Here is a 12,356-nt window from a genome sequence, read left to right as displayed (position 1 = left end):
AATCATTAACAACCTCCAGTTCCAATTATGGAACCTCCAGCTCCAGAGGCAGTCTACCCCGATTCCTAGGTTCTTTGGGGTATTTGGCAACTGTGAGGACAGGATGCTGGACCAAATGGACTTTTCGTCCTATTTTCTTAACTGGAAGGCACCAGGCTGGCAGAGTCTAACACAGGCCCCCTTTTATTCACTGCAGAATAATTCAGGTAACTCTATTGCCATCTGTCATCTATGCTCTCGTTGAGATTCCTGCATTGCAGGGGGTTGTACTACATGACCCTTGGGGGTCTCTTACGACTCTACAATTCCGTAATTCTTGCAGGGTGGGTAGGGAAATGTAATCCTTCAGGTTTTAATTGAATTTAATGCTGGTTTGGTTTGATTTTTTATATATATAAAAAAGTGGCCAATATTATGACTAGGTACATAAATAATTTGTTTTCGGTCCATATTGCAGGTTCATCCTGAATCACAATGACCCCACGAGGAGGTAGGTAAGGCTCAGAAAGGAAGTGACCACCAACCCAAGGTTACCCAATGCGTTTCATCATGGCGGGGGGGGGGGGTAATGCCACATTTACGTATAAGTTAAACAAGCTTTAGTTTAGGGTCCCGCTCTCTTGGGGGCCCACCAAAAATGTAAAGGAAAAAAAACTGGATGCAGATTTCCAAAATATAAAATCAAAAACAAATAAAATAAAACCTACATACAACAACAGTGTTTTGTGTTGTGGAGGCTCCTATGATGTAAGGAATGGGCCCCGCCTGCTAGCCTGCTCCCTCAAATATCATTGGTTTGCTCCTTTCTGTATATAGGGTGCCTACATTCTGCATGGGCTGGTTGTATGGCAACAAGTGCGAATGGCTTGAGATACCTATTAGGTCCATAAATGACCATCTAGCATATATTCAACACAAAAAACAGTGACAATTTGTTGTTGACAAGGGACAGCTGGACATATAAAGGGCCCCATTACCTTCAGGAGCTGAGGGCCTCATCAAACCTAAATGCAGCCCGTGGGGGTGTGTGTGTGTGGATTTGAAATCTGATCTCTCCAAGGTCCTAGTCCAACACCCTAACCACTTTGCCACACTGCCTCTTTGAAGATTCCCCCCCCCCTCCACACACACACTTCTTCCTTCAGGTCTGGTGATGCCTCTTGAGGCTGAGTGAAGAGGGTCCTTGCGAGTGGCGTTTGTTCAAGGTGCTGCCGACAGGGAAATGTTCTGGTCTGAACCTTGAAGGAGCATCAAGTTCAGACAGAGAGGGGCAAAAGTGTTTGCTTGCGAACAGGCTGGACTGAAGCATGCGCCCCACCCTCCTCGTGAGATGGAGAGGGCGTTGAGTAACCCTTTCAAGAGAACATGGGCTCAGCTTTTCCAAGATCACGGGGCACAAAACAAGTTATTGCCTAATACCCTATTTTTTATTTTGAAAACTCAGTGACTTTTGCAGTTCCGCTCGATTGCAAAATACAGTGGTACCTTGGTTCTCAAACTTAATCCGTTCCGGAAGTCCGTTCCAAAACCAAAGCGTTCCAAAACCAAGCTGCGCTTTCCCATAGAAAGTAATGCTAAACGGATTAATCCATTCTGGGTTTTTAAAAACAACCCCTAAAACAGCAGTTTAACATGAATTTTACTATCTAACGAGACGATTGATCTATAAAATGAAAGCAATAAACAATGTACTGCAGTCACACAATCAATCAATCAGTAGCTGAACCGGGTTCCACACAGTCACAAAAACAGAAAAAGAGCCACATAAACAAAAACACAAAATAAATAGCAAAAACAGACAGACCTCAGCATAACACTCAAATCGGAAGCGTAACACTCAAAACGGAAGTGTGGCACTCAAAGTAGAAGGGTAACACTCAGATTGGAGCACGTTCGGCTTCCAAAAAAAGTTCGCAAACCACAACACTTATTTCCGGGTTTGCAATGTTTGGGTTCCAGGTTGTTTGAGTACCAAGGCGTTTGAGAACCAAGGGACCACTGTAACCCAGTAAACACCTCAAAGCGGTTTACAAAACAAGAGTAGCTGGGGCTGGCACCCGTCTGTCGAGTCGAGAGACAATGGAGTGTGGTTCCAAGGGTGAAGTCAAAGCGCTGTGTTAGCAGCACCCAAGTGACCCCCTTCGGGGCACAAGCCGGGGCAGTGTGTCTGGAGGTCCGGGGCTGCCCAGACGACGACCCCCCCCCCCGGCCTCGCCGATGGGGTCCAAAGTGTTACACAAAAATCTAGGTGCGAGGCTGCTTAGCCACCCAGCTCATTGGGAAGAGCCCGCGGGCCCCTGCGGAACAGAGGAGTCCAGCCGCCAACCGGAGCAAGTAGCTGTAGACCAAAGTTTATTGCACAACAGGTTCAAAGAGGAATTGAACCCCGAGGATGGGGTGACAAAAACTTTTAAAACACTCTATCCTATCCCAGCATACAGTTCGTTAAGCATCATCACTACATCATTGCTACATCAGAAAAGGGGAGGGTTATACATGATTAAAATAGGAGGAATGTGTTGGGGCAACAGGCGGATACAGGATATCTATTGGGAAGTACATTCTAAGCACCTACCACAAAAGAACAACAAATAGTCTGCCACCTGGGCAAGTCGGGAGGAGAGCTTTTGCCCAGCTATTGTCACCTATGAGTACCTTCCTGGAGCCTGGAAACTGGCAAAGGAGTTGATTTTACAGTACAGTATATGATTTTTAAAACTAGGTAACTTCCCTGAGCTGTCAAGTCAAAAGGATACATTTATGCATACTATTTGTAACATTTAACAACTTTAAAGATAATATCCGTAACAAAAGGAAAGCAGAGCAAGAAGTTTGGCATCAGCTTGGCAGCAGAAGTTGCTGGAAGGAGGCATACAAGGCGCCATCCAACCGTCTTAAGGACTCCCCTCCGGATTTTTGCAGGGTTTACTCCTGAGCCTTTTATTCTAACGAAGATGTCCCACAAGCAGTGCCAGATTTACGTATAAGCTGCACAAGCTCTAGCTTAGGGCCCCACTCTCTTGGGGGCCCCAAAAGAATTTAAAGGGGGGGGAAGCTGGATGTACACTTCCAAAATATCAGATAAAAAACAAATAAAATAAAAACTACATACAGCAAGAGTGTTTTGTGTTGTGTAGGCTCCTATGATGTAAATAATGGGGCCCCAATCATTTTAAGTTATAACTTAATAATTATTTCACTATTAATATTTTTGCTGTTTAGTCGTTTAGTCGTGTCTGACTCTTCATGACCCCATGGACCAGAGCACGCCAGGCACTCCTGTCTTCCACTGCCTCCCGCAGTTTGGTCAAACTCATGTTCGTAGCTTTGAGAACACTGTCCAACCATCTCGTCCTCTGTCGTCCCCTTCTCCTTGTGCCCTCAATCTTTCCCAACATCAGGGTCTTTTCCAGGGAGCCTTCTAATGTTCTTGCTGTTAGGTACCACCTGCAGGTGAGTTTCAGAGTGAGTTATTTTCTTTTCATTGATATAGATTTAAAGGGGGGGTTAGACCACATTCTCCCCTTTAAGTGTGAGAATGTGGTCTAAACCCCCCTTTAAATCTATGTGTGGGTTTAGACCACATTCTATGGGACGTGGGTGGCACTGTGGGTTAAACCACTGAGCCTTGCCGATCACAAGGTTGGCAGTTCAAATCCCCAAGATGGGGTGAGCTCCCGTTGCTCGGTCCCAGGTCCTGCCAACCTAGCAGTTCGAAAGCACGTCAAAGTGCAAGTAGATAAATAGGTACCGCTCCAGCAGGAAGGTAAATGGCGTTTCCATGTGCTGCTCTGGTTTGCCAGAAGCGGCTTTGTCATGCTGGCCACATGACCTGGAAGCTGTATGCCGGCTCCCTCGGCCAATAATGCGAGATGAGCGCTGCAACCCCAGAGTCGGTCATGACTGGACCTAATGGTCAGGGGTCCCTTTACCTTTACTAGACCACACTCTGGTCCATTGAGTGGGGTTAATCTCGTATCCTATGTCACTCTCCCTTTTTTTTAATTGCGTCTAGGGAGTTTGTGGGGTTTTGGAGTACTGTAGTATTTTGTATATTGCGGATACCATCCCTCTGCCGTGTCCCTTTGTTGTTAGGATGAGGTTTTCGAAGGTTGTCAGGGCCTAGTTGCTGTTGATTTTATTACCGGATTGTTTAAGAAGGCTGTTTAAGAAGGCATGTAATTGGTGTAACCAGGGCATTTGGGTGTCTTCTAGTTTGTCTTGTATTTCTTGTGTTGTCAAAGGTTTGTTATTTTTATAGAAGTCTATTAGCCAATATAAGCCTCTGGTTTGCCAGGTTTTAATCCGGAGGTTTTGTGCTGCGTGGTGGAATAATGGGTGGTACGCCAGTGGGATTAGTGGGGATGGGGTTGGGGATAGTTCGCCTATTACTGTTTTCCATGCTTTGAGCATGGTCTGTGTGTACCTGTTAAGTGTTGTGGGAAATTTCCTTAATTTGTTTGGGAGAAGAGGGTATGCTGTGGTGTAGGTATTTTCAATTTTGTCCCTCTCTAGGTGTGTCCATTGTTTTGTCTCATGTTCTAGTATATATATGGCGTATTTGGTTGGCAATGTAGTATGTTTCTATGTTGGGGATTCCCCATCCTCCTTCTGAGGTGAGGAGGTGCAGGTATTTGGGGCTTATTCTTGTTTTTTTGTGTGAGAAGATAAAGGAGTGTAGTTTTCTCTGCCATATGTGAAGTTGGGTTTGTGGAATCCAGATTGGGAGGGTTTGGAATAGGTAGGTTAGTTTTGGAAGGGTGATCGTTTTGATCATGGCTATTTTGTCTGTGAGAGTGAAATTTGTGTTGTTCAATTTCTTTAGGTCTTTGTTTATTTGTCGCCACAAGGGCTTGTAGCAGTGAGAGATTTTGTTTCTTGGGCTCCATGATCACTGCAGAGGGTGACAGCAGTCATGAAATTAAAAGACGCCTGCTTCTTGGGAGAAAAGCAATGACTAACCTGGACAGCGTCTTAAAAAGCAGAGACGTCACCTTGCCAACAAAGGTCTGTCTAGTTAAAGCTATGCTTTTCCCAGTACAGTAGTGATGTATGGAAGTGAGAGCTGGACCATAAAGAAGGCTGAGCGCTGGAGAATTGATGCTTTTGAATTAAGGTGCTAGAGGGGACTCTTGAGAGTCCCATGGACTGCAAGAAGATCAAACCTTTCCATTCTTAAGGAAATCAGCCCTGAGTGCTCACTGGAAGGACAGATCCTGAAGCTAAGGCTCCAATACTTTGGCCACTTCATGAGAAGAGAAGACTCCCTGGAAAAGACCCTGATGTTGGGAAAGATGGAGGGCACAAGGAAAAGGGGATGACAGAGGACGAGATGGTTGGACAGTGTTCTCGAAGCTACCAACATGAGTCTGACCAAACTGCAGGAGGCAGTGAAAGACAGGAGTGCCTGCTGTGTTCTGGTCCATGGGGTCACGAAGAGTCAGACACGACTAAACAACAACAACAACAAAGCCAGAGAAAACTTTGGTTTGGCTCAGTCCCCCAAACCATGGTTTCGTGCCCTGGCTTCCCCCGAAGAATCCTGGGATTTGTAGTTTGGCCAGGGGTCAAAGAAATGTCTGAGGGAGATCCTTAGCCTCACCCACAAAATTACAGTTCCTTGGACTAAAGGGCCAAAAGCCGTTGAAGCAAATTTGCGTTGTAAAAGGTAAAGGTACCCCTGACCATTAGGTCCAGTCACGGACGACTCTGGGGTTGCAGCGCTCATCTTGCTTTACTGGCCGAGGGAGTCGGCGTACAGCTTCCGGGTCATGTGGCCAGCATGACAAAACCAGAGCAGCGCACGGAAACACTGTTTACCTTCCTGCTGGAGCGGTACCTATTTATCTACTTGCACTTTGGGGCATGCTTTCAAACTGCTAGGTGGGCAGGAGTAGATCTGCCCAAAACCCACACCATGTGGGGGTCGGATGTAGTTTTCTTCCTTCTCCACTAGAGGTCACGCCAGTCCTTCGGTTTGAATGTTTGCAGGCACCATCATCAGTCCAAAGGCAAAGTTTTAGGGCAAGGAGAAATTTACCTGCCTGGGAGAGGATGAAGAGAACGAAAAAATGAAGAAGCCTTTGAATTCAGCCCACCTTGAAATTCAAGCTCAGTGATGATGCGCCAGCGTAAAATGACAGAATAAAGGAAATCACCTTTTTTCCAGGGTCAGCTCACTGGTTCACCTGGTCTTTCCCTGGAGATGCTAGAAATTGATCCCTGGGACCTCTTGCATGCGAAGATCTCTGGCATGGCGTAGGCAGGGGGGGCAGGAGGGGGCAGCTGCCCCCCCCCTAGAAGCAAAAAAAATAATGTATTTTACAGACCATAACCAGCACTTTTCCCCTTCAAAAACTGAAGTGGAAAGGGCTTTGCTTTAGCAAGAGCAGCTAAGTCTCCGCTTGCTGGGGGGGGGGGACACACAGCTGTAACAAAAACACATCAAATAAATAAAGCAAAGTGGCTACCAGTAGTTAAGCAGTTAAGACAATGGAGCATATATCCCCAGGCAAGATTCGATAGCTGACCATTTCACCCTATTGTTCTTAAGTGGGACTTGTTAATGAGCATTCAGGAGCATTAAGAGTTCTATTGGCCATTTAATGAGGGTGCAGACTCAGAGGATTCAATTTGACTAAGGTGGCTCTGCAAGGCTAAAAAGAAGTGAATAAGAAAGGGGGGAGGCTGTAGCTTTGACAGACACAGTGATGTTTATAAAAAGCATTGGTGTTCCAGTCTGCCCCTCCTCCTGCATCTGTATACTGTAAATCAGGGGTGGCCACCTCCCAAGAGACTCTGATCTACTCAGAGTTTAAAACTGAGGGTGATCTACCCCCTTTTGGGGGGTTCAGGTCAAAGCTGTTGAGTTTTTTTTAAAGGAAGGGAAGCTTCTTTTAGGAGGGAGGGAGGCCCATTTTTGTTTAGGGCTTCAGGTCATAGTTCAACTTTTTTGAGGGAGGAGGAAAATTTTGGGTGAGCTTTTTTTAGGGGTGCCAGTGACCTACCAGTGATCTACCACAGACATCCAGTGATCTACTGGTAGATCACAATCTACCTGTTGGACGTGCCTGCTGTAAATCAAGCAGAGAGAAAGCTGCTTACAAGGCTCCTGTACATGCAGAGTTCCAGCATCACAGCGTCACCCAGAGGCACCCACAAATATGAGTTATCCCTCTCTCTATTTCTTCCTTCCTTCCCTCCCTCTTCCATCCTTAATAAAAATACGGGGGGGGGGGCAGATAAGCCCCACATAGAAAGCCCATCAACATGGGGGGATGACTCTTTCAAATACGGTATTTACCAGTAATTGGGGGGGGGGAGAGGCACCTAGGCCTCTAGGAGTTGGCTGCTATGCCTAGGAGTAGGACAATTCAAGAAAGCAGAACGATGCATATGGTATGGTAATATATCAATAGAATCGTAGAATTGTAGTCGGAAGGGACCACAAGGGTCATCTAGTCCAACCCCCTGCAATGCAGGATTTTTTTCCTAAGGTGGGGCTTGAACCATGGTTGAAATATTATGCTGATATGCAGCAACGCCTCGGAGCCGTCGTGGCTGCGGCCATGTCTTGCCTCACCCTCGCCCGCCCTGCCACCCCCTCTCGCCTGCCCGACCCTCCCGTCCTCTCCAGCCAAGCAGGGTAGCCGCCAACGCTACCAGCCCCAGAAGCACAAGGTGGCCGCTGCTGCCACCACCATGATGTCATCAGGCCCGCTGGCCCTTTAGCCCCGCCCACTTTGTGGCCCCTCCCCTTCCGTGCCTTGGCCCCGCCCCTGAACGACCATGGCTTGCCCCCCCCCCCCTAGTTTTGATCCTGGCTACGCCCCTGATCTCTGGACCTGTGGCTGATCTCTGGACCTTCCCTTAAATGCAAGCTAAGATTCTAGTCCTCATGGTGCTTCTGGACAAAAGGGTGGTTTAAACTGGTACAGAGGAAGCTGCCTTATCCTGACTCAGGCTCAGTATTGAACACACTTACTGGCAGCAGCTCTCCAGGGTTTCAAGCAGCTATTTTCCCAAGTTCTGTCTGGATTCGAACTTGGGACCTTTTCATTCAAAGCAGATGCTCTGCTGCTGAGCTGCGGCCCTCTCCCTCAGTAGGTGTCCTCTTGGCTTCTGACCCGTATCAGAACCCCCAAATTTCAGAGTGGGGCATGACAGAGACGCCCTCCCTCATTATTTTTTTGGTCCATACCACACTTTCAGCGGCTATCTGTGTGTTTTACTATTTGTAAACTTATTTAGAGGCTGCCTGTGGGGGCAGAGCATCATAGAATCATAGAATTGTAGAGTTGGAAGGGACCCCAAGGATCATCTAGTCCAGGCACGTCCAACAGGTAGATCGTGATCTACCGGTAGGTCACTGGGCGTCTGTGGTAGATCACTGGTAGATCAGTGGCTCCCCCCAAAGAAGCTGAACAACTTTGGCTTCCCCCCCCCTGGTGTTTTGGGCATTCCCTCCTCCCTCAAAGAAGCTCAACAAGTTTGACCTGAACCCCCCATAACAGGGCTTTCCTTCCTAAAAAAAAAAAAAAAAAAAAAGCTCAAAAACTTTGACCTGAACACCCAAGAAATGGGCTTCCCTCTTCCCTAAATAAAGCTCAACAATTTTGATCTGAAGCCCAAAAAAGGGGGTAGATCATTGCCAGTCTTTAACTCTGTGAGTAGATCACAGTCTCTTGGGACTTGGCCACCCCTGATTCTAGTCCAACCCCCGCAATGCAGGAATCACAGCTAACTCAAAGCAAGGCTAGAGTACAGTGCTTGGTTCTCCAACTTAATCTGTTCCAGAAGTCCGTTCCAAAACCAAAGCATTCCAAAACCAAGGTGCACTTTCCCATAGAGAGTAATGCAAAATGGATTAATCCGTTCCAGACTTTTAAAAACAACCCTAAAACAGCAATTTAACATGAATGTTATTATCTAACGAGACCATTGATCCATAAAATGAAAGCAATAACCAATGTACTGCAGTCACACAATCAATCAACCAGTAGCTGAACTGGGTTCCACACAGTCACAAAAACAAAGAGCCACAAAAACAAAAACAAACCTCAAAATAAATAGCATAAACAGACAGACCTCAGTGTAACACTCAAAGCAGAAGTGTGGCACTCAAAACGGAAGCGTAACACTCAAAACGGAGCATGTTCAGCTTCCAAAAAAAGTTCTCAAACCGGAACACTTGCTTCCGGGTTTGCAGTGTTTGAGTTCCAAGTTGTTTGAGTACCAAGGCGTTTGAGAACCAAGGGACCACTGTATTTCGATGGCAGCAATACAGAAGTCTCTAAATACACCGGCTGGCTTAAACCACAGTGCAGATTCCAGCGGCTAAAAAAAGTCAAGATGTTCTAAAACTGTTCTCCAGCTTGAGCTCATGAAATAAAGGCTTAAACTAGGGAAAAAAGCAGCTGTTTTTATTTCTTATTTATTACATTATTATCCCACCCGACCTCCCAAAGGATCCCAGGGCAACGGATAAACAATGAAGCAATAAGAGCACCTCAAAACATCTGAAACCAATGCAGACTGGGGGAAATCTCTGCTTAGAATCACTGGACAGAGTTGGTGGCCAGTTGCTGCCTCTCCCTCTCTATCCAACTTCTAAGCAAGAGGCATTTATCCTGGTTCAAGGAGACATCCCAGCCAGGGCAAAACATACAAGGAGAGGGAGAAGCAGAGCTGCTGAAGGGTGTGGCCTGGGGGAGAGGGGTGTGGCTCTGGAAGGGGTGTGGCCTGGAGAGAGTTCCAAGGGCCAGAGAGAGGGGTCTGGGGGGCCACATTTGCCTACTGGGTTTGACACTCCCCCCCCACGAACTAGGCAAATTCACTTTGGCCCTGACCCAGTGGGGGCATTTCTGACACATTCCTCAGCCTGCCATTGCACGGGGTCAGACTAAAGGACCTCTGAGGTGCCCTCTAGGCAGACCCAACCGGCTGAGCAAACTCCAAAGAGCTAACTGACCCACGCCGGATGCACCCACTCTGTTCCCAGGCCTCTTGGTTATTCCAGTCAGTCTCTCCAAGCCAAGTCTGAGACCAAAATAATTCCATTATTTATCAGTTTCTTTAAGCTCTTTTGGATTCTCGGCTTGTAAACTGCCTTTTTTTTTCCATACCAAAATTGGACATGGCAAGGCCGGCCGCAAGCCGGACCTTTGCTCTGTCCCTTTTCCCAGTTTTTTTCTCAAGGGGGTTGCTTTGACCTAGATTGGGGCAAAGTCACTGGAACAAGCAGGTAAAGGTGCTCTTAATGCCAGGAAGAAATAAAAAGCAGGGGGGGGGATGGGGAGTTTTCTTGGCCATGTGAGTTTTGGAAAGAGCTGGCCCATCCAGTTCCTGCAACTCTCAGTTGTTGCTCAGCCTCTAGGTTCTTTAATTCTCTTGAAAAGTGTGTCATGTTGCGTCAATGGCTCTCATTCCACAGCCTTATTACATGACATCGCATTGCATTGCAGAACAGATCGTTTTCTTAAGAGCCTAAGAAAAGCCTGCAGGATCAGGCCAGGGACTCATCAAGTCCAGGATCCTGTTTTCACAGTGGCCAACCAGGTGCCCATTATACCAGTAGCCACTGTGAGTCTCAACCACCATGAATTTGCCTAATCCTATGTTTGAGCCATTGAAGCCGGTGACTGTCACTGCCTCCCGTGGATGGGAGTTCCGCAGTTTAACTGCGCTACAAATATGTCTGGAAACGTGACCCGTGGCAATACCTTTTTTTTGGAAATAATTTTTATTTGATTTTACAAATATAGAATTATAACGATACAACCATACACACCAGCAATTGAAAGATTCCTCCGAAATCTCTGGACTTCCCAGAGACTTCCTCCATGGGTCCTATTATTAAACCTTTTCTACTGCATCTTTTCCAATAATCTACATTTTATATAACATCATTGTCTCCATAGTACTTGTGTTATTGCAATCCTGCTGATGTTTCCATCTGTTTACAGTGGTCTCCAAGATAAATTATAAAAATTTCCCCATTCTTTATTGAAATTTTGGTCTTCTTGTTTCCTGAGCTTTCCGGTCAATTCTGCTATTTCGGCATAGTCCAACAGTTTACCAGTAAATATGTTTATGTATGCGACTACGGCTGCAAGGAAACCTTTATCCCAGAAATGGAAGCAGCAGGAACTTCTAACTTTGGAAGAACGGCAAATAAAAAGGATTGAATATGCAGAACTGGCAAAGCTGACAGGGAAAATACGAAACCAGCGTGACCTACTGTTTGAAAAGGACTGGAGTAAATTTATACAATATATGAAAGAACATTGTATGTAAACTTTTGAGAAAGTTTGCAGGTTTAGTTTAAAATATTTTGTAATGATCATATTTGAAACCGATTTACAGATACTAAAGCAAAATTGTTTAAGTATAGCAAGAAGGTAAATAGGGTGATATAGAAATATGAAAACATATATATAGGATCCTAGAATGCAACAACTGATTGGCCTGCAGGAAAAGACCAATCAGGCTCCAGGGGGGAAGCAGAATCAGCCAATCAGATGGTACTCATTGTGTAAGTAATGTATATAAAAGCCTGAGGTTTAGGGTGGAGGGCAATTCAATCACTGTTTTACAAGCTGCAATAAAGAGCATGAAATCACTGCAGGACTCCGAGTATATTTCAGAGATAAACAAGGATTTTTTTATTTATTGGCATCATAGTATAAAATATTTCAGGGGACTGGGATAATTAAAAGGACAAGTGTGAAGCTGTCGAGGGCCATGAGTGATTGTGCATTCTTAGATATTCTGCTTCGCCCTGCCTGTTCCCCGAAAGGATGGTTCATTGGGAAACCCTTTCGGGTAAAATTGTGCCTAAAAAGGAAGTTCCTAAGCAGGGGTGTCTTTGGCCCTAATCTACTTTGCTGGGCTGTTGTAGGGATGAAATTGGAAGAGAAGTGTGCACGCCAAGTTGAGGTCATTGGAAGAAGGAAGGCGGGGTGTGAATGGAATAAATCAGGGGTCGGCAACATACAGCCCATGGGCCGCAAGCGGCCCATGGGGGCAGTTTAACCAGCCCACGAGCCGCCCACGAACCGAGCCGCCCACTCGATGAGTCCCCACACGCTGTGCTAAATCGGCACAGTGCAGTGTGAGGACTTGCTTCTGTGACGCCGGAAATCACGTCTGCGCGTGCCCAGACACCGGAATTCACACGTGTGCGTTCCGGCCCACGGAGAGCTCTGCGGGACTTGACTGGCCCAGGCAGGTAAAACCTTGCCCACCCCTGGAATAAACGAATCACAGAATTGTAGAGTTGGAAGGGTCCACGACGGTCATCTAGTCCCACCCCCATGCGATGTAGGAATCCTCCCCACAGCTGTCCCTGGGTGGGC

The sequence above is a fragment of the Zootoca vivipara genome, chromosome 6, assembly GCF_963506605.1.
Source record: "Zootoca vivipara chromosome 6, rZooViv1.1, whole genome shotgun sequence".
Taxonomy (NCBI): domain Eukaryota; kingdom Metazoa; phylum Chordata; class Lepidosauria; order Squamata; family Lacertidae; genus Zootoca; species Zootoca vivipara.
This window is presented reverse-complemented; position numbering follows the sequence as displayed.